Source organism: Crotalus tigris, unplaced genomic scaffold (genome assembly GCF_016545835.1).
Source record: "Crotalus tigris isolate CLP2741 ecotype Arizona unplaced genomic scaffold, ASM1654583v1 scf7180000017550.10884619, whole genome shotgun sequence".
Taxonomy (NCBI): Eukaryota; Metazoa; Chordata; class Lepidosauria; order Squamata; family Viperidae; genus Crotalus; species Crotalus tigris.
In genome coordinates, this window is record NW_024096468.1 from 9,030,944 (window position 1) to 9,054,908 (window position 23,965).

General features: G+C 40.7%; 1 protein-coding gene across 9 annotated transcripts in view; it reads right to left on the reverse strand.

Moving 5' to 3' along the window:
* Window positions 1–23,965, reverse strand: part of AUTS2 (activator of transcription and developmental regulator AUTS2) — a 675,541-nt gene that overhangs the window by 445,630 nt on the left and 205,946 nt on the right. The gene's annotated exons all lie outside the window — the stretch shown is intronic.

A 23,965-nucleotide genomic window follows, 5' to 3' on the forward strand; every position in this document is an offset into this window, starting at 1 on the left:
ATCATTTCTAATTTCCATCAGAACAGCTTACCATGGATCTTGGGAGCCATATCTGAAACTGAGTTCATTCAAAACCTATTCCAGCTCTAAGTGGTTGGAGTTACAGTTCATCCCTTGGTGAGAACAATTATGGATCAGGCACTGCTACTTCTTCAGCAACGTAAGCAAACATTCAGGATATTCCAGTATTTGGCCCAACTACAGTAATGCCCATTTACTATATCTCTGAACTTTGCTAAAGAAAGACTTTCCACAATATTCCTTCTTAGTCTCTATCCATACCAAAGGGGGTGAGGCATTAGATGATTCTTCTTAGAAGATATAAATTAACTGCTGGGAACTGTTGTCTTCTATCTCAAATAGAAAGTGATATTATTGCAGCTGTTCAATAAGTATCTGAAACAGGAGAGCTCTATCCTGAATCAGTAGAAACATTTTGGGGATGCCAGTAAGTACCTTTGGGATCATGATATTGTGACTCTTGGAAAACAGAAACCAATTAAGCAGTAAGCAGTCCCCCAATCAATGAACTACCAACTCAAAAAATCATACAGTAAACAAGACTGGGGTCCTTGGTGCTCTCTGAGGTTGGTTGTTTTCTTGCAGATGTTTCATTGCCAATCAAGGTAACATCATTACTGCTTTCAAGGGAGTACAATTTGCCCTCATTTTGTATAGTAGTGACTTGCCCTGTCAAAGTTGGTGAGAATATTCTTGTTGCTTCCTTGATTAGGCTATTGTTTACTCTTAGCTTGTTTGTTTGTATTGGTAGTTCCTTGACTAGGGTATGGTCAACAACAACCCAATTATTATTTTTTTTACATTCAGTTTTAATTTACACACACACACACACACACACACACACACACACACACACACACAGGATGGATAAATGATTGGTGGCTAAGATCTGCAGTGTTTCTACTCTTGCTCCTCAATGGGTCTTAAACCCAACTTTCTTTGATTACATTCAAGAAAACCTCAAATAAAAAACATCATTTCCTCTCTCCTTTCTACAGATGCACAAAGAAAGACAAGCAGAAGGTATATCTATTGTCATCTAATGAAATTCATCACTTGGGGGAGAGAATATACCACAACTGAAAATCTCTACTCTACTCTCTACTGCCAGTAATAGATGCTGCTAACTCAGTCTCTCTTTTTTTTAATGACACTTTAACTTTGAATTTCTTATGGGACCACATCACCTAATTAGAGGAACTGATAACTGCACTGCTCCATAATGAGGCCAATACATTTCAAAGTCATTAAAAATAACTAAGGCAATAAGTCTGTGTTTAAGCAATGCTTCCTTCGAATCTGTATGCCCGTTTCTCTGGCTTGGAGTCCAGGATAAGGCTTGGGCTGGGGAATGAGAGAAGGAAAGCCAGCAAGCAAAAGCAATCTTTGCTTAGTCAACTGTAAATGCTGGGTTATTGGAATCTTTAAAACAGGCAGCATGGAGAAAATTACATAGCCAAATCTGTCTTTTCCCTCTTAATGAAGAATTAAGAGTGCCATTTACCACATTAGAAGGTTCATCAGAGACCTCTTCCCTCTGCAGCGGCTAGTTGACAGCGGTGTCACTTTTCCCATGTCTGGTGTGGAAAGACTTGACAGCACATCAGTCATAAATGTCACACCTATTTATCTCTCCCCTCATCACAGTCCTGACAAAATTCAGTTCTTGTTTGCGGAACGCCTGTAAGCAGATGGAGGGAGAACCGCAAGCCGCTTCTAAGAGCTCTCAGCCATTAGAGGAAAAATGCAAATCCTGGCTGGGGAGGATGGAAGCTGGAGTCCACCTCCACTGAAAAGAAAGTGCCTGGCTGGGGAAGTCTGGTTAATCCAGGGGTGTCAAACTCGCAACGTCACATGATGTGTCACGACGTAGCATGACTTTTTTCCCCCATTGCCGGCAATGGGGTGGGTGCAGTTTACCTATGATGCATCTGGCCCGTGGGCCGGCAGTTTGATACCCCTGGTAATCATTTTTCAACTCCCAAGATGGTGGGCTGGATCTTGACTTTTCAAGGTTGCTGTTGAGAGATTGGGTTTGTTGATGACAGATTCTACACTGCAAAAAAAAATGTGCCTTGCTTGATGGTTGAATTCGTCTGTTTTCTGGATGCACACTTGAGATTGAACCAAGAGCTGTGAGGGGAAAAAACCTCCATCCCATTTGTAACAGGACGGGCTGACTGCAAAATGGCCAGACCTAGGCTGATGATGCTCTGTCCCTTTAAGACTTCTCCCTAGCCACCTCAGCAATGTGTGACTATAAAAGTTAAGCAGAGAGGTAGCTGGGTGTGGCAGTTTTGTGGTGGGAGGGAAGGTGGTTTGTATTTCTCTGGAAACAAAACTATCGTGAAACAGCCCAAGACAAATAGAAGAAGAGTTACAGTTCTTCAGAAGTAGGTCTCACAAAGTAGAGGAATTGCAGTAGAATTGGGGATGAATGGTAGAGTAATCAGTGCTAGCACTGATGTTGTTCCCTAGTTTGGTAATGAAATGTTTGCAAGAAAACTCCCAACTCAGAGAGCACCAAGAGCCCCACAATTCGACCCTGAACTAAATATTCTATAGAAAAAAAAGCACTGTCAGGCTTTCCAGAGTCTGTTATTATATACTGATAAAGAGAGTCACAGCCTTTCTTTTGAATTCTACTTCCTGAGCTGGCCTGCCTCAAAGTGCTGACATTGTCTAAAGTAGTGTTTTTCAACCTTGGCAGCTTTTAAGACGGGGGGGGGGGTCTTCAAACTTGGCCCTTTTATGACTTGTGGACTTAAACTCCCAGAATTCCTCAGCCAGCATGCCTTAAAATGTCATAAAAGGGCCAAGTTTGAAGACCTCTGTTTTAAGATTTGTGGACAATTCTCAGAATTCTCCAGCCAACCGTGGAGAGTTGAAGTCCATGTATCTTGAAGTTGCTAAGGCTGAGAGGGGTCTTTCCTTTCCCTCACTAGGTGCTATGAGAGGGGGCTTAAAGGCAAGCATTTTCTTCAAGAACCCCTATCCAAACGTGCATCCCACTAGAAATAATAATAATAATAATAATAATAATAATAATAATAATAATAATAATAATACTTGGGTATCCTTCAAGCTGACAACATCAAGCACACTGAAGTCAAGAAAAAGATTAGAGGTGAATACATCAAGAGAGTGAAGAAGATCTTAAAATCCAAACTCAATGGAGGAAATACCATAAAGGCAATCAACACCTGGGCAATCCCAGTCATTAGGTACACAGCTGGAATAGTGGACTGGACTCAAGCAGAACTAAAGCAATGGATAGGCAGACCAGAAAAATAATGACAATGAATCATGCCCTTCATCCACGCAGTGACATTGATAGACTTTATCTACCAAGGCAAATAGGTGGGCGTGGAATGCTACAAGTACATCAGATGGTTGAAGAAGAAAAAATGGCTTTGGAAGAATATCTGAAGAACAATGATGAAGATGCACTGAAATTAGTATATCAGGAAGGCTTACTGACTACTGGAGAGACCAAACTGGCCTACAAGAAAGACCAAATGAAGAACAGAATAGAGGCATGGGAAGACAAAGCACTACATGGCCAATACATGAAAAAAATAGCTGGGAAAGCAGATAATAATAAAACCTGGCAATGGCTAAGAGCAGGAAAATTGAAGAAAGAGACCGAGGGACTAATTCTGGCTGCACAAGACCAAGCCTTAAGGACAAATGCATACAAAGTCAAAATTGAGAAGACAGCAACAGACAGTAAGTGCCGCCTATGCAAAGAAGCTGAAGAAACAGTGGACCACTTGGTAAGCTGTTGCAAGAAGATTGCACAGACTGACTACAAGCAGCGGCATGTCAAAGTAGCAACAATGGTGCATTGGAAGATCTGCAAAAAATATCATTTGCCTGTAAGCAAAAACTGGTGGGATCATAAAATAGAGAAAGTCATAGAAAATGATAAAATTAAACTGCTCTGGGACTTCAGAATTCAAACAGACAAGCACCTGCAACATAACACCCCAGACTTAACAATTGTCGATAAGAAAGACAAAAAAGTCTGGATAGTGGACGTGGCAGTGCCTGGTGATAGCAGAATAGAATAGAAAGAACTGGAGAAGATAACAAAATACAAAGACCTACAAATAGAAATAGAAAGACTGTGGCAAAAGCAAGCAAGGGTAGTACCAATAGTAATAGGCTCCTTGGGTGCAATCCCAAAACAACTGGAGCACCACTTGAACACCATTGGCATTGACAAATTCGCTATTAGTCAATTGCAAAAGGCAGCCTTATTAGGAACTGCTTCCATCCTGCGACGATACCTGTAACACCATCAAACATCCACATCTGCCTATCCCAGGTCCTGGGTAAGGACTCGATAGGTAGACAAAATGCCAAATCCAGTCTGAACATCTGGCTGACTGTGCGATGATCCATAATAATAATAATAATAATAATAATAATAATAATAATAATAATAATAATAATAATAATAATAATAATAATAGTAAAGTTGGAAGGGACCTTGGAGGTCATCTAGTCCAACCCCCTGCTCATGCAGGAAACCCTATACCATTTCGGACAAATGGCTGTCCAGTCTCTTCTTAAAAACTTCCAGTGTTGGAGCATTCACTGCTTCTGGAGGCAGGTTGTTCCACTGTTTAATTGTTCTAACTGTCAGAAAGTTTCTCCTCCTGCATCCTCACAGATAGCTATTTAGAAAACTGGTCAAAACTATATTTGTAGTAGGTTGTACCCAGGTATATGATGATTGAGGATTTTAAGATGAGTATTGATTATGTTGTGACTATAGGATTCAGTATACCTTGCTTGCTTTATTATTACATGGGTATTGTACTTGCTTTAGGGCAATCTTACATTAATACTGCATTTTATTTTGGCTGTGCTTAGAATTGAAACAATTAAAAGCATCATTAAAGCACCTGCAAGGAATGAATAAAAACGTGACTAAGGTTAACATTAACCAAGTTTAGCCTGCTAGGCAAAGGCAGCCAGTGGGTCTCTAATTGGCTTGGTGAACCCAGAAATTAGGTTAATTCAATAAGAGTGCTTTGAATATGTGACTTCAATGTTTTGTTTGGAGAGAAAACAGCAGTTCAAAGTTTTTCTCGTTTTAATACAAGATAAATTGGAAGTCTCAGTCTGTTCAAATACATAAAAGCAATGGACTTGGAAATATTTTTCTTCTTCTGCAGTACCAGTCTATTTTGTCCACTCTATGCAAAACATGCCATTCTTTCTTCTCTTAGTTTGCAAAGAAACATGAGATACAAATAAAATTCAGATATTTTTTTTTTAAAAACTGTCTTATCAATGTCGTTGCTGGCATAGTCCTAAGTTAGAGGACTGGCCAGAGTACCTTTTTTCAATGCTGTTGTAACTTTGCATGATTGTAAGTTGAGGACTACCCTTATATATAACTTTCTGTGTGTGCCATATGGTATAGGATTGGTCAAAATTTCAGAAGAGATGCATCATGTATCCTGTTGCTTTTCCATCAACTTTGTCTTCAAGTGTGAGATTTCTGATTCCTGTATGTTGCTGAACTATAGCCTTCAAATTTGTTAACTATTAGTTATACTGGATAAGATTCTTATTTATAGTTCGGTAAGATTTAGGAACCCATATAATAATAATAATAATAATAATAATAATAATAATAATAATAATAATAATAATAATAATAGTGATAATGATAATAAAGTTGGAAGGGACCTTGGAGGTCCTCTAGTCCAACCCCCTGCTTAGGCAGGAAACCCTATATCATTTCGGACAAATGGCTGTCCAGTCTCTTCTTTTTTTTTTTTTTTTTTTTTTTTATTAAAAGTTTTATAAATTTTACAAAAAAAAACAAGAACAATACAGAACAAAAAACAACATATACAAAAGAAAAAAAAATTAAACAATACATATAAAAAAAACCCCCACCCCACACCCCTCCCTAAAACCCTCCCTTCCCCCCCCCTGAGCTTCCCAGAGCAGAATATAGGCTTAAGAAATAATAATAATAAAAAAAAAAAAAAAAAAATAAAAATTAAATTAAAAACTTTATATTTATATATATAAAAAAGATATCTATAATATATATAAAAATAAAACTTATGAAAAAGCTATATATTATTTTTGTATACCCAATCTAAATTGTATAAATTTTATCCATTTGTCCCAGATAGCAAAAAACTTCTCTTGCGTTTGTTGCTTTAAGAAAGCCGAAATCTTTGCCATTTCTGCCAGATAAGCTACTTTAAAAAACCATTCCTGCAATGTAGGCAAAGATTCCTTCTTCCCATATTGTCCAATTAACAGCCTCGCGGCTGTGATCAAGTTTAACATCAATACAACCTCCTTTGTATCACAATCTGTAACAATACCTAACAAAAATAATTGCGGAGTAAATTTTACCCTCCTTCTAAAAATTCTCTGGATATTCCACCATATTTTGATCCAAAATGCTTTTATCTCTCTACATGACCACCAAATATGATAATAGGAAGCCTCCTTATAACCACATCTCCCACATTTAGGTTGCACGTCAGGGTACATGTAAGACATTTTTTGTGGATCAAGGTGCCATCTATAAAACATTTTATAAAAATTCTCCCTTAGATTCTGTGCTTGAGTAAATTTGACATTTCTCACCCAAATAGTTTCCCAGGTGTCCAATGAAACTTGCTCACCAAAGTTCTGCGCCCATCTAATCATACAATCTTTAATTAGTTCCGTTTCTGAGTCCAATTCAACTAAAACCCCGTAAATTCTCTTAATGTGGGTTTGTCTTTGATCCCTCAGTTGCTTAATAAGATTTTAATCTTCTCTAAGAAAACCCACCTTACAATCCATCTTCCATCTATCTAGTAGTTGCCTATATTGGAACCAAGAATAAGTAAAATTTTCTTGTGCTAATTCTTCCCGTGATTTTAATTGCCAGTTTTGTCCATCCCATTTAAGTAACTGTCTGTAAGACACCATGTCCAGTCTCTTCTTAAAAACTTCCAGTGTTGGAGCATTCACCGCTTCTGGAGGCAGGTTGTTCCACTGGTTAATTGTTCTAACTGTCAGGAAATTTCTCCTTAGTTCTAGGTTGCGTCTCTCCTTGATTAATTTCCATCCATTGCTTCTTGTCCTGCCTTCAGGCGCTTTGGAGAATAGTTTGACTCCCTCTTCTTTGTGGCAACCCCTGAGGTATTGGAACACTGCTATCATGTCCCCCCTTGTCCTTCTCTTTGTTAAACTAGACATACCCAATTCCAGCAACTGTTCCTCATATATTCTAGCCTCCAGTCCCCTAATCATCTTTGTTGCTCTTCTCTGTACTCTTTCTAGAGTCTCAACATTTTTTTTACATTGCGGTGACCAAAACATATATATTCCCCTGGACCTAAATTCAGGGAGCGGAAATAATAGGGCAGTTGCACCAGGTTCGATGCTCAGAAGAAGCCCACACAAAGCATGCATCAGCATCCCCACAGTCATCCTAAAGGTGCTTTTTCAAAAGGCAACTGGACTTCCTTTGTTTTTCCTTGAAAACATTTCGCTTCTCATTCAAGAAACTTCTTCGATTCTTACTGAATGGGGGAGAAGGAAGGATTTATATTTATATTACTTGCAGTCATCATTATCTCCCATTCTCCCCCCATTAAGTTACAAGCTTCCTGGATGAGAAGCAAAATGTCTTCAAGGAAAAACCAAGAAAGTCCAGTTGCCTTTTGAAAAAACACCTTTGAGACAACCACGACCTGGATGGTTGAGAATCTCCATAGGCATCCCCACAGTTACTTACATTATGAAGCATGAAACACAGAGGAATTTAGTAAAATCTTTGGAACTGTCAAAATCTAGTTAGAGGACCAAAGAGAATCCCTCTGAAAAAGAAGGGAGGAATGGAAGGAAGGAGGGAGGGAGGGAAGCATTAGAAGAGAAAAAAAAAGAGAGATGTCCCAGAGATTGGAGAAAGGAACCACCAAAGACAAAAGCACACCCCCACCAACTTTGGCAGGACAAGCTACTGTATATAAACAGGAAGCAAACCCTACCCTTCCTTACCCTGGTGATGTTATCTAGTTGGGTCAGGAAATGTCTACAAGCAAACAACTAAGTTCAGAGAGCACCAAGAACTCCATAGTTCATCCCTGAAACATATACACTCTCTTCTATTGAGAGACCAACACAAGGGGAAAATAAACATGGGCAACACTTTAGAAAATTCGCTAGAAATCAAATAGATTACTTGACCACCCCAATAAGTTCCACTACAACACCACTGCAAATTGTTTGCCTTAGGTTGGGAGCAAGGGACATTCAAGTTTGAACCTATGAAGGAAATTATTGAGTAGAGTTATGTATTAGCTTTCTTGAAAACCCTTATTTCCTTATACCAGGCATATAGAGCAATAATACCACTTTTCCATATTGAGAATTGATCATTTGTTAACACAGTTCTGCTAAAAATGTAACACACTACAGTTTTAACCTTGGAGAGATGAGGGAAACTTGTTCTTGTATGTCTCTCTGTGTGTGTGTGCGTGTGTGCACATCACTCTCATGTTACTTCCTCAGATGGAATGCATCTCCCATTAATCTAAATGCAAAATTTGCTTTTAGCCTTCAGAAAAAAGTTTCTAAACAGAAACTTGAAAAAAAATGTTAAACGCAATAAGCCCTTTTTAAAAATGCTCTTTAGATGACTAAAGCTTTGGAGATCTTATATTCATTTTGAAGAAATGAACATTTAATGGTTCCCAGAGGATTAGTTACTACAAGAATATCTAACTTTATAATGTAGGGGGTGGGATGGGAGAGAAATTAAGTTTGTGTAAACTATTTAATCAGATGTGAAATTTTCCCTAGGGCATAAAATGGGAGGTAAGCAAGATCCTTCTCTTATCTGGCCTTATTTAAACTTAAAATAATCTATTGATACATTCTCAACATAGGGTGCTACCCTGGTAGGAGTCAAACTCCTGGTTTAACTAAGTATGTTTGAATCTATTTGACCCAACTAGGCTATATTCTATGTGTATGTGTGCACATATTTATGCTTTCAATCACTCATAGTAACTGCCTGGACAAGTTCCTGCAGTTTTCTTGGCAAGGTTTTTTCAGGAGTGGTTTGCCATTGTTTCCTTCCTAGGGCTGAGGAGAAGTGACTGGCTTCATGCCCAAGGTAGGACGAGAACTCATGGTCTCCTGGTTTCTAGTCTAGTGCCACAACAACCACACCAAACTGGTTGGCAGGCTATAAATAGATATACATCATTTACCCAAGGATCCCCATTACAGGTAGTCTCCAACTTGCAACCACAGTAACAACCACAGATGTTACGTGAATCGCTGCAGTTGTTAGGTTAATAAAATAGTTGTTAAATGAATCTGGTATAGGGTTTCTTGCCAAAGTAGGGGGTTGGACTAGAAGACCAATTGGTTAGAATTTATATCCCATCTTGCTTTTTTGCAAGAAAAGCTGGTGGCACAATGATTAGAATGTGGTATTGCAGGGTAATTCTGCTGACTGCCGACTGCCAGCAATTCGGCAGTTAGCTTGTCACTGGCTCAAAGTAGACTCAGTTTTCCATCCTTCCAAGGTTGATAAAATGAGGACCAGATTGTTGGGGCAATCTCTGTATTCCACTTAGAGAGGGCTGTAAAGTGGTAATATAAGTCTAAATGCTATTGCTATTCTTCATCATCTTAACACAAATTAGTTGGAGGTTTCTGGTTTGTCTCCAGAAGACCATCCCATAGAATCATAGAATCACAAAATCACAAGGCTGGAAGGGACCTTGGAGGTATTTTAATGCAACCCCTTGCCCAAGGGAGAAGTCCTTATACTATCCTGGAGAAATGGCTGTCCAATCTTTTCTTGAAAACCTCCAATGATGGAGTATCTACAACTCCAGGAGACAAGCTGTTCTATTGATTCATCGTTCTTGCTGTCAAGAAAATTCTCCTTAGTTCCAGGTTGAATCTCCCTCTGATGAGCTTCCACCCATCGCTTCTTATCCTGCCCTCAAGTCCTGTGGGGAATCAATCACCACCCTCTTCCTTGTGGCAGCCCTTCAAATATTGGAAGACTGCTATCATGTCTCCCCTGACCCTTCTCTTTGATAAGCTAAAAAGTTCCCTGAGCCATTCTTCATAGGATGCAGTCTCCAGGCCCCTTATCATTTTTGTTGCTGTTCTCTGCACTCTTTCTGAGGCCTCAGGATCTTTTTTGTATCATGGCGACCAGAACTGGACACAGTATTCCAAGTGAGGACTCACTAGAGCAGTATGTTAGCACTAGATACTATCACTTCGCCTGATTTTGATGCTACCCTTCTCATTATCTTTGATTATCCAATGACTTTTCATGGTTCAACATCTTTTTATGATTATCCAGTGACTTTTCATGGTTCAGCATCTTAAACTTTATACTATGCTCCATCTTCAGACTTCAGATTTGCAGTTACATAACCTGCCCTGGATTCTTAGCACTCTGACATTGGACTAGATCTGAGAAAATTTTTAAAAGTCCCAGATCAATCTTGGATGACTTTTGAACTGGTTTCAGAAGAGTTAGGCGACAGAAAGTCTAGAATAGAACTGTAGAAGACCACTGAATTATACAATAGATTTCCCTGAACATTTAAGCACAGTTCCTGACATTGAAAATGCAACAGAATACATAATTAATGAAATGTATATCTCTTGCAGTATGTTGGGATGAGAACATTCCTTTAAGAAAAACAAATGACACGTTCGGGCAGAAATAGAGCAGAACTGGTGGTGCAAATGCGCAAAAGTGACAAGGCTAAGAAAAAAGCTGCACTTCTTCATCCCTACCTACAACCCACTGTCACTGTGATTTATGATCCTTGGCTGAAAGAAAAGTTCCACCTTTAAGGTATGAGGATTTACTCCCTCAGGGAAGAGACGAGCCAAGGTTGCCCAAAGCAAATGAAAGCACCTTCAGCTTCCCTCCCCACTGCTTAATAAATTGCTAAATATTCAAAAACGCCTGGCCACCCAAGGAGGCATCTGCCACAGAATGCTTTGGATGAACCGTAACTCATTATTTTGACAAGTTCCTGGCTTGACATGGAGTGAGGGGGACCTGGCGTGAAGGATTACCCGACAAAGATTGGCTCTATCAGACAATGCAAAATGAAAGGGAAGTTTGGTGTCAACGGAGCACACATGTTTTTTTCTCAGCAGAATGGCCAGACCCCTTGATGGTGTAATGAGTTACACATGCAGGCCAATAACTGGTTGTCAGTTCAATTGTGCATCTCTGACATGATGCAATCAATGAGCAGATGGCTCTGTTAAACATCCTCCATGTGGATATGCCAAAAGAGACAGTCACATTGCCGTGCCGACAATTTGGCCTGTTTTTCATTCAGTTGGATGGAAAGGAAATTGCTTTCTTTTCCTCTTTTTTTTTTTTTTTCACTTTCCCAGGGGATAGAAAAATGCTGATGAAATTGTCACGGGTGAGATGTGGAAATCTGGCACAAGGTAGCCGAGGAATATATTAAGGATCATCAGGATGTCCTAAGTATCAATCAATCATCATATGGTTGGTTCCCTACCCTCTGCAACTTCCATTCAATCCTTAAGAGTAAATTTACTTCCCTGCTTTTGTTCCCACCCAGATGTGGCCTTTCTGTGCAGGAAAGTATATGTTGCAGGTTCTCACTCCAAGTGAAGTGAGGGAAACCATTGCCCAACTCAGCACATTCTCAGTGGTCCTTCTGACCCTTTGGAACAATTTGTCTTCTGAGATAAAGCTAAGAGTTACCTTTTGATAAGGCATTAAATGCCTTATTTTTCCACAGCATAGTTTGTACTGGATAAAAGGGGACTACTTTGCAGTGGTTAGATGAGATCAGAGATTAGAGAAGGCATAGACTAGAAATTAGATTAGTACTATTTTTGTTTTCTAGTTTCTTTTTTTACTTGCTATTACATTTTCTTGCAAATTGCCACAAGTCCTCAGAAGTGAGCAGTGTACAAATATTTGAATAGTTTCTTTCCCCACAAAATTAGGAAGTGTGAGCCAAAGGGAGGTTATAACATGACGGTAAGAATAAATGAAAACAACAGCATCACCATTATTTGCCATCCTTTTATTTGAAATGGAACTTATTTAAGTAGAAGCAATGGATGCAACTCCAGTGTTCTTTTGGTTACCTTCACAGCATCTTGTTGTCCTGATTGCTAAATATAGTCAGCACCATTCTCATGTAGGAACAGATGGAAATGCTGAATGTGTTTTAACTGTTGTTTTACCTCCTGTACCATCCTGCAGAATTGTGATGGGAGTTAAATGAAATAAATAAATGTAAGCCTTTCACAGTAGAGAACAAAGAACAATTCCCAAACTCTTCCCTAAATTCAGCCATGGCCTCGTGTTGTTTGGCCCCACTTACCGTCCTGACAAAAAAGCATTAAGCAGAACCCTGGTTTACAGGTCATCCTCGACTCATGACCTCTATTGGGACCAGAATTTCTGTTGCTAAGCAAGGTGGTTGTTAAGTGAATCATGCCCAATTTTCTTGCCATAGCTGTTAAGAGAATCACTGCTTTTGTTAAGTGAATCATGCAGTCATTAACCAATTCTGGGTTTCCTAATTGACTTTGCGTGTCAGAAGCCAGCCTGGAAGGTCACAAATGGTGATCACTTAACCTGGGGATGCTGCAACCATGGTAAATACATGTTGGATGCCAAGCGCCCGAATTCTGATCACATGACCGTGAGATGCCACAATGATGGTTATAAGTGCAACAACCAGTCTCAAGTCTCTTTTATTAGTCTTGTAAGTTTGAACGGTGGTGAAACTAATGATTGTAAGTTAAGGATTATCTCTACTGATGTTATGATAAAGAAATATTTTTTTTCTTATCAGCACAATAAAATGCAATTTTTCCCTGTCCTTGAGATGGGAAAAAATGTGTCAACATAAACTTTAATGCCCTATAGCCAAATTTTACTAGGTTTTGGCCAAGCCACCAGGCAGAGGTTCCAGCTTTAAGGTGGAACAATTTCAGGGTTATGACTGATGGATTCCCAGGCTTCATTTTCTCTCCCATCTAGGGACCTTTGCTATTTTCCTTTTCTCACCTACCTTTTCACAGGTACATTGATCTCATGATATTCCCACAGAGAAGTGAAAGAATGAACACATCCCACATGTTTTCTGAGATCGATAGACCTTGAGAAGAATGCTTAAAATTGATGTACAACTGGTAGCACAATTCCCTAGGATGTAGATATTTCTGCTCCAAAAAACCCCAAACCAAATCAAACCAAAACAGAGATAGAGGTTCCAGAAGCCAGGAGATCAGCCATTTGTGGTCAAAAAATATATACTGTAATACAACTGTACTAATCCCAAGATGATTAGTGACTGAAGACTAAAGTGTATGATGAATGGTTGCGGGAACTGGGTAGGACAAGAAGTAGCAGGTAGAAGATCATTAAAGAGAGATCCAACCTAGAATTAAGGAGCAATTTCCTGATAGTAAAAACAATTAATCAGTGGAACATCTTGCCTCCGGAAGTTGTAGATGCTCCATCACTGGAGGTTTTCAAGGAAAGATTGAACAACAATTTGTCCAGCATGGTATAAGATCTCTTCCCTTGGGCAGGGTGTTAGATTAGAAGACCAACATCAACCAAAGTCCTTTCCAGCCCTGTGATGCTGTGATTCTATGATACTTCAGGGTTTGTCAGGGATGTTCTTCTGAAGATAAACCAGAACCTTCAACTAACTTGTGTTAAAACTCAAGGTTTTAAAAAAGAGATTGTACAACCACTTGACTGTGATGGTATAAGGTCTCCTGCCAGAGGACTAGTTGGACTAGAAGACCTTGAAGATCCCTTTCTGTGTATGCTCTGTAATATATTTTGGTAACTTGGTGTTTTCTAAATTGTTCTGTGCCAAGTCCTTTTCAGGTATCATTTGACTACTAAGCCATATTGAAACACCCTCCCCAAAGGTGGCAGATCCCTGCTTAAAATGTATTTTTGTGTGTGTGCTTTGCACCTTGATAATACAAATGATAGGAAATTGTGTTCACTCCAGGGTCTATAAAGAATAAGCTGGAGGCCAAAGGTGGTCCTTCGTTGACACATCTAGTTAACCTATCAATTGCATCTCTTCTTGGATCAGGAAGTGCTGAAGACAATAATACCTGTGTCATCTTTCAATTAGACTACTACAATTCTCTTTATGTGGGGCTGCCCTTGAAGACAATGCTCGAAGCTGCAGCCGGCAGAGAATGCTTACTGATGTTAGTCAGCAACATAGCATGAGTCTTGGAAGAGCAGCAGGCTTACCAGTTAGGTTTGAAAGTGCTGGTAGTTATCTATAAAGCCCTATATCACTTGGGCCTTTGAGACTGAGTGTCAAGTTTTGAAGCACATTTTTTTCTGGTGTGACAATTATTGCTTCTCAGCTTGCCAACGAACTCAAGGAGGAGGGGAAAAATTGGAATGCAGACCTCAAAGACAGTTCACCAGAAACATTTTCTCACAACAATATTAGTCCATCTAATGTGACCTGATCCAGGCTTTCATATGCACCAAAATGGTGTACTCAATAAAGTTTTGCATTAAGAGATTAGATCGTCTCAAGAGCGCTTGCTTGGTTGGGTTCATCAGTCAGAACCTTGACACTGAGATCCTCTTCTCCAAGTTGAATCTGCCCACCCCATGTAAGTCTAGAAAGAAAAGGAGTATGCTCCAGTTGCCCTTCCCAGAGAAGATCAGGAGTTGGGATAGACCAGGGGTAGGCAACCTTGGCTGTTTTATGACTCGTGGACTTCAACTCCCAGATTCCTGCTGGCTCAGGAATTCTGGGAGTTGAAGTCCATGAGTCATAAAAGAGCCAAGGTAAGCAACCTTGGGTCTTGCCTCCCAACCGGATGGTCCATCTTTAGTCCTGGGGGGGGGGCAAATTTACCTCCCTCAGTGCAGGCACGCAACTTGGGTGTCCTCCTGGACTCACAGCTAAATTTGGAACAACATCTATCGGCTGTGGCCAGGGGGGCCTTTGCACAGGTTCGCCTAGTGCACCAGTTTCGGCCTTATTTGGACCGGGAGGCTTTACTCACAGTCACTCATGCCCTTGTCACCTCAAGACTGGATTACTGTAACGCGCTCTACATGGGGCTACCCTTGAAGGGTGTTCGGAGGCTGCAGTTGGTTCAGAACGCAGCCGCGAGAGCGATTGTGGGCGCGCCAAGGTACGCCCACGTGTCACCTATCCTCCGCGAGCTGCACTGGCTTCCTATGGGTCTCTGGACGCAATTCAAGGTGTTGGTTATCACCTTCAAAGCCCTTCATGGCATAGGGCCAGGTTATTTACAGGACCGCATTCTGCCGCACAGCTCCCAGAGACCGGTGAGGTCCCATAGATTGGGCCTCCTTCAGGTCCCGTCAGCCAGACAATGTCGCCTGGCGGGCCCTCGGGGAAGGGCCTTTTCTGTGGTGGCTCCGACCTGGTGGAATCAACTTCCCCCCAAGGTTCGAACTACTCCCACCCTGCCGGCCTTTAAGAAAGCCGTTAAAACTCTCCTGTTCCGGCAGGCCTGGGGCTGATGTTCCTGGGGGGCCGGGATATGATCGGACTCGCGGTATGACTGGATTATTTTATTGTTTTATGACTGTTTTTAACTTTGTATGCCGCCCTGAGTCCTTTGGGATTGGGCGGCATATAAATATTTGTAAATAAATAAATAAATAAACCTTGGCTCTTTTATGACTCGTGGACTTCAACTCCCAGATTCCTGTGCTGGCTCAGGAATTCTGGGAGTTGAAGTCCACCAGTCATAAAAGAGCCAAGGTTGCCTACCCCAGGGATAGATAATAATCTCAGGTCAGAACATGGTCTTTCTGAGGTCAGATATCCATATGTCCTTTAGATAAACTCTCAAGACTTTCCTTTTCTGGAAGACATTCAGAAGCTTTTTTTATGTATCATGTATTGTTTTTAACAGATGTTACTAAGGATGCTTTAAAAACTGTACATATTTTAAGCCACTTTGAGATATCTGAAGAGGTCCAAGACGAGTGTTGGTGGATAATCATATAAATAAATAAAATAGAGTGGTTTGTGAATCTCTAGCAACAACTACCTCTCTAATCACACTGGGAAGTAGTGCTGTGGTAAGGAGGTTCTACAAGGTTGGAAAAGAAAAAGCAGCATTTCAAAACACAGCAGATAAAAAGAGCAGATGGACTTTTCATTTCACCCTTATCTCTTAAGCGAGGCATCAGTCCATCTGTAATAGATTCTGTAAGAAAGAAATTCAAACAATACAAAGACCTTAATGAAATGACTAAAAAAATGAGAATTGAAGTATACTTATCTGGTTTGTGAGATTCTCTGACACAAACCTTTTCTCCTGGCATTAAATTTGATTAATGTTTCCTCACTTCATTGGCTATATGCTGCTATTAGAAATCTGCCAGCTATAGAAGCGGGTTCCTGGACAGGGTGAAGGGTTACAGCTGATGATCTCCCAAATTTCTTCTAACCTTTATTTTCAATGTTTCTAGAACAGTGGTTCTCAACCTGTGGGTCGGGACCCCATTTGGGGTCAAACGACCATTTCACGGGGGTCACCAAACAATGCAGTCCGCCATTTTTTCCCCCTTTTCCTTAGCTGTGCTACTCCCTTTTATTCTATTGGCTTTTGAAAGCCTATAGAATAGACTCTCTTGGATAGGAATTGTCCAGGCTGTCTCTGCCCTGCTGAGCCCGCCAAAAATCCCATTCTGCAAACGGTGCTGCACCAGTTGAGTAGTCCTTGACTTACGACCGGTTGAGTAGTCCTTGACTTACGACCGGTTGGGGGTCGCAGCATTAAAAAGGTTGAGAACCACTGTTCTAGAAGATGCTTTCTCCCCACAGCTTCCCACCTAAGACCCCACGTAGTGGTAAATGAAGATGCTAAGCCAAATTGCAATTCTTGACTGTGCCAAGTTCTTTTCTACGTTTGAGGATAAAGTTTGAAAACTAATACTACAGGTAGTCCTTGACTTACAGCGGTCTATTTAATCACTGTTCAAAGTTACAACAGCACTGACAAAAGTAATTTAGAGTTGTCTTTCACATTTACAACCATTGAAGCATCCCCATGGTCATGTGATCAAGATTCGGCCACTTGGCAACTGACTCATTTTTATGGCAGCTGCAGTGTCCCAGGGTCATGTGATCACCTTCTGCGACCTTCTGACAAGCAAAGTCAATGGGAAAGCCAGATTCACTTAACAATCATGTTACTAACTTAATAAATTGCAGTGATTCGCTTAACGACTGTGGCAAGAAAGGTTGTAAAACATGGCAAAATTCATTTAACGAAAGTTTCACTTAGCAACAAAAATTTTGGGTTCAGTTGTGGCCATAAGTCAAGGACTACCTGTATTCTGTTTGCTGCTATCTGTTAATGGAGAAGCAAGGAAGTTTTTTGTTGGAGACAAACAACATGGACTTATAGCAACTGCACATAATCTTCTGGGCTACCCACCACTGCCCATAATTGTCTGTTATGGTGACATCGATGAGCACTATGAAGATAAAGTCCTTTCAAGTGGTGATTTGATTTTGTGGAACTAAAATCACCATCCTTTACACACCAAGCTTAAACAAGGAAGCCACAAACTTCCAACTATTCCATGGAGTCTTCCTACCATGAGGTCCTTGTTGCTCTCTGAGCTTGGTTGGTTTCTTGTACATGTTTCATTACCCAACTACGTAAAAATGATTAGTGCTAGCACAGTAGCACTGATTACGTTACCTAGTTGGGGCATGAAACATCTGCAAGCAAACAACCAAGCTCAGAGAGCAACAAGGACCCCAAAATTCAACTCTGAGTTACAAATATTCTCTTCCACCTACACACTAAGGCCCACTTGCCACTGTGTGCTCTGAAAAAGCAAGTGAGTGGATCTCATGGAGAAGCTGAATATCAACAGCACCTCTGGTCATGAATTCTACAAAGATTCCTAAGCCACATTGTGAAAGCCCTACCATTTTCCATCAGTCTGGCTGGGGGATTGTAGGCACTGAAGTCCACAGATCCTCAGCTTTTGGAAGAGGGAGAATTTGCAACCAATGCAAAGGGTTTAGAATAAAAAAAATAAATGCATGGTTGCATTGCCCTCTACAGCTCAGTTGGCTCCCATCATCCTTTCCTTCACCTTTTCCACAAAGCATGTTTTTCATTCTGCCTTCCCTCCACCCCTGCTCTTGTTCCTGCTCACCGTTAGCCATTGGCATTGGTGTTGTCAAACAATTTTGTGGTGACAGTGCGTCTCTAGCAATGTTAGACCACTGTCAACAAATCCTGAGTAACTAGGGTTGACAACGTATTACAGTTCTGCCATAAGTAATTATTGTCTTGCCCAAACAACAATGGCAGCTAAATTATAGGAGAGTATGTGATAGCGTATGGATTAAATTGCCAGAGCTAAACAAAACAGGAGAATAAGATAGCAGAGATTTCTGAAAGGGGGGAAAAAGTGTTTTTCTTTTCTGAGTTCTTCTCTGGACACCTCCTACCGGTTTGGTCTGAATTTAGACATATCCTATCAAGAAAAGTCTATGTGATGTATTTCCTTTGGCAGGCATCATCTCCTATATCTGGTTTACAAAGCTGAGCTATTTTTCTAGCTCTTGTATAACCTACGCTGTATTTTGGCTGGCAGGGCAAATTCTATCTATGCTTTAAGGCAGAGGTATTTAATCTTGACAATATGAAGACCTGTGGACTTCAATGCCCAGAATCCCCCAGCTAGTTATGTTCTGCAATGCTGTGCTGTGCTGTGCTGTGCTATGGAATTCTGGAAGTCCACAGGTCTTCAGGTTGCCAAGGTTGGGCACCCCTGTTTTGGGGAGTTGAGAGCCTTTGACAAAGTTACAACCTATAGGAATAAGGCCTGGAGAATAGACATAAGGCAGATCACTAGTTTGACCCTTTCTTTCATCACTGGGGAAATGGAAATTTTACACCAACTCTAGGATTGTGTTGAGAGGATCTGCTGTGAGGCTGGGAGTATGCCTTAGAATCTTTTGGGAATATGCCTTAGTCCTGAAAACAGGTAAGCTACTTTGAATCCAAAATCTTTGAGAATCTACTCCTGGAATGTTCACCAATCTGCTCCCTTTCCCCCTACCCTGACATTAGACCTCTGAGATTAGAGACAAAAAAAGCTTCAGGTGAGCTGGAGATTGTTTACAATATCAGATTTCCATCCAAAATCAGAGCTACAGATGAGGAAGTGGCACGAACTCTAAACTCCTTGGGACCCTTCTAGAAATACATGTCTGCAACTCTATTTACAACCATTAGTTTAGCGCCAGTTCAATTTTACAATGGTGCTGAAAAAGGTGACTTACGAAAGGTCCTCACACTTAGGATCACGGCAGCCTTTCCATGGTCACATCATCAAAATATGGGCGCTTGGCAACCGGGATCTATTTACAGTGGTTACAGTGTCCTGGGGTCACATGATCACCATTTGTGGTCTTCCCAGCCAGCCTCCGACAAGCAAAGTCAATGGGGGGGAAGTGGAATTCCCTTAATGACTGTGTAATTCACTTCACAACTGCAGTGATTCGTTTAACAAGCACTGCAAAAAAGTTTGTAAAATTAGGTGCTTAACAACCACCTTTTTTAGCAATGGAAACCCTGGTCTTCGTCGTGGTCATAAGCTGAGGACTAGGTGTAAGTTTTAGGTAGACTTATCGGTTATTTCCAGGGAGATCTTGATACAGAATTAGCTGAATTTATGCTAAATCCAATTTGCTTCCATTCCAGAAGGAGGATAAATATTTGGGATCATTTGTCTCTGTTTATGTGTGTGTAACTTTCTTTGGGGTTTTATATGTGTTTGAAATTATTTAGGACTAGCCTTAGTGCCAGCATTGTGGGCATCAGCTAGGGTTTCAGCATGGCCAAATCCATTTTTTTTCCTATGCCCACTTCATGCCAACAAATCTTTCTGTTCCTTTTGCTAGATGATTTTAAATTCCAACAGACAAACTCTTCGCAGCCAACAAAAACCCATGGAAGAAATTCAAATGTCATCTTAACCTCATCTAGCTGGCATAAGCTTTCAGTAAGACTTATATTATTATAGTATTTTAACCAGTTGTTAACTTCTTCACTCCCTTCCTATTTTAATTAATGTTTGCAAAGCTACTTTTATCACAGGTTTCCCTCTTATTAACAGCCATTTTTTAAAAAGTCATCCTCTCATAAAGTATAAGCTACTATTTTTCAAGGCTCCTGAGGATTGTTTGGTCTTGGAACCAGCATAGGTAGAGTATTGATGCTTTTAAAAATTGGTGATGGAGAAGACTCCTGAGAATACCATGTTTAGCCAAGAAAGAAGCCCATAGATCATATAAGAAATCAATCCAGACTTCTGATGAATGGCCAGGCTCAAATTATCATATCTAGGATACATTATGCAAAGACCTCACTCTCTTGAGAAATCTACAACGCTGGGAAAGGTGGAACGGAAAAAAAAGAGAAGGATGGCAAGCAGTAAGATGGATAGACTCATTTATAGCAGTGTGGGTATTAGAAGACCTGAAGGATCAGGCCTGGGACAGATCTTACTGGAGAAGGTCCATCTATATGGTCAATAAGAGTGGAAGTTAACAAGATGGCATATAATCAATCAATGAATCAATAATTTTAAATTGCTGTTGTCTTTGTTGGTAGAGGAACCACCCTTGATGGTTTTTATTATTATTCTGAAATCTTCCTAGTTGCTTTTATTTTCCAGTCACAATAACAGAATACCAAGTTGGAAGGGACCTTGGAAGTCTTCTAATCCTATGATCTAATTGCTTTGCTCTGCGAAGATTGCTTCCAAGATTACCTAGGTGGGTCTTCACTGGTAGATGACCCCTTTAAACAGTGGTGGGATTCAAATATGTGAACAACCAGTTCTCTGTATGGATGCCACTTCTGGAAGTCCATTCTGGGCCTGGGCAACAAAAAATTAGCTCCCGTTCTGCCAAACTGGTGCGAACTGGCTGAATCACACCACTGCCTTTAAATGGAGGATGTCTTGTGTAAAAAAAGAACAGGATAAATTACTTCAATGTTAAAGAAATTTGAGAAAAGAATAACAGAGTTGAAAAGGATCTTCAATATCTTCTAGTCCAAATCCCTGCTCAGACAGGAAACCCTATACCATTTCAGACAAATGGTGGTCCAATCTCTTAGGAACCTCCAGTGATGGAGCACCCACAACTTCTGGAGTCATGTCATTCCATTGATTAATTGTTCTCCTTGTCAGGAAATTTCTCCTTAGTTCTACGTTGGGTCCCTCCTTGATTAGTTTCTATCCATTGCTTCTTGTCCTGCCCTCAGATGCTTTGGAGAATAGGTTTATTCCCCTCTTCTTTGTGGCAGACTCTTAGATAGAACATCACTCTGGGAGAACTTTCCTCCTCATACTGTCTTTGTCAATTTCCTGGAAATGTGTAAATCTAAGGTGAAAAAACTCTACTCTGAAAGACAGGTTATTCAACTCACCTTCTTCTCATCACATAACTCAATTAGCGCAAAACCACCACAATGCACTATAACCATCTCTTCTCTTTCTTAGAAATAAATCTGAATGTGGCTTCTTTTTCAACAAACTGAGTACAAACAAGTAGAAGAAAAATTACCCAGTCATTTTTCTGCACAGACGTATTGCATAGCTTAAATTAAAAAAAAAATGGTTAACTTTAGAATAACATTTACCTTTTCTGGTGCCAGTAAGGAGGAGCATTGTAATTAGAACTTTTGCAGGAGAAGAGAGAAAAGTCTGCCATTATTTCTAGCTATAAACAGTTTGGTGCGGCTGTGGTTTATTAACCTAACATACTGCAAATCTAATTAAAAGTCAAATACACAAAACCCTCATCAAAATCCAAATGTTCTTTACAGAAACATGAAGGAGGAAAGAAGGGTATGAGGAGCTATACCTCCAAGGTAATCAGAATGCATCTTTGGGGACTCATACCTTATTGCTTGTGCCTCATTATCAGTACTCTGCGTAGTAAAACAACACCTAGAGACGGCATCATTAGCTTCCTACACCATCCATTATTGGAGAAAATGGAAACGCTGAAACAAAGGAGCTAAGCTGTAGGTATTGTTGAAGGAAGAGGGAGGGGAGCAAAAGAAGGGAAAATTAAAGTCATTGTTTCACAGTTTCCCCCAAAGAATGGCAAAATACTTCCCAGATGGCTGGAATTTTTGCAAACATCTGCCAACCATGGTACTTTCAAACTTGGTTTTGCAAGAGTTTAGTCTGATGTATTTCAACTTTGGCAACTTTAAGATATGTGGACTTCAACTCCCTGAATTCCCCATCCAGCACGCTGTGCTGAAGAATTCTAGGAGTTGAAGTCTTAAAGTTGCCACGGTTGAGAAACTATGGATTAAGCACCTTGCTCTGTGCCTAAGGCAAGACAGGAACTCGTGGTCTCCTGATTTCTAGCCAGGTATTTTCAATTACTACACCAATCTGGCTTCTTCTTTTTATCTCTATTTATCAGTGGTTATATTATGAGGAGTGTCATGATGGCTCAGCAATTAAAGATGCTGAGCTTGTCAGCTAGAAAGCTGGATTCCAGATCCAAGTGCCTCACGACAGGGTGAGCTCCCGTTACTTGTCCCAGCTCCTGCCAATATAACAATTCAAAAGCATGCAAATGCGAGTAGATAAATAGGTACCACTTTGGTGGGAAGGTAACAGCATTCTGTGCACTTTGGCATATAATCATGCTGGCCACATGAGCCACATGAAATGTGTTCAGACAACACTGGCTCCCTCGGCTAAGAAACGGAGGTGAGCACCACTCTCTAGAGCAGTGGTTCTCAACCTTTTTAATGCCGCGAACCCCCAACTGGTTGTAAATCGAGGACTAAACCGGTTGTAAGTCGAGACTAAACCGGTTGTAAGTCGAGGACTACCCAACTGGTCATAAGTCGAGGGCTTTCCCTGCCCGGGAGCGCCGCGCATGCGTGGTGCCACCCCCTGCACCGGCCAAGGCGTAGCTGGCAAGCAGCAGAAACGGAGCAGGCCAGTCACCAGCTGGGCCACCAGCTGGCCCAGCCCAAGGGAGGTAAGGCACCCGCCGGAAAAGGGGAAAAAATGGCGGACAGACTTGCTTGGCGACCCCCATGAAATGGTCGATCGACCCCAAATGGGGTCGCGACCCATAGGTTGAGAACTGCTGCTCTAGAGTCAGACACCACCACTAGCACTAATAATAATGATGATGATGATGATGATGATGATGATGATGATGATGATGTTGGAAGGGACCTTGGAAGTCATCTAGTCCAACCCCCTGCTTCACTAGAAAGGTAAAATCTTTACCTTTACAGTATAATATGAGACTGTTGTATTGCATAGAATGTAAATATTGATTTGTAGATCTCTTTTGGGGCCTACAATTACAGGAATGTTCAGGGTCTATAAAGACATTCATCACACATTTAAAACATAAGTGTTTTGTATTAGCCAGCATATCTATTAACCACTGAGTTCTAGAAGATGGGTAGAGCATTGCATTCTAGATGTGCTTCTCTTTTTCACCATCAAACACCTGATGATGAGTCCTTTAGGGCTCTCTTGCTTTAACTTACACAATATTTTGTTAGACTTGAGTGCAACCACTGATGCAAGGAAAAAAATATGCCTCAGGTGGTGGCAGACTCTGTGATGGAATTTAGTAGTCTGGATTCCAAGGGAGGAGGAGGAAGGTCCATCCCGGAGGAGCAAGAGGCAGCTCAGTCCAGATATGTTGTGCAAGAGAAAGATGATGAAGAAAACCACTCCCTAATAATTCTCTGAGTATATGCTTGATGTATATCATAGTATGCTTCAGTTTGGCAAGATTGATGTCAGACCCCAAAACCAAGAAAGATACCTAGTGATTCTTTCAAGCTG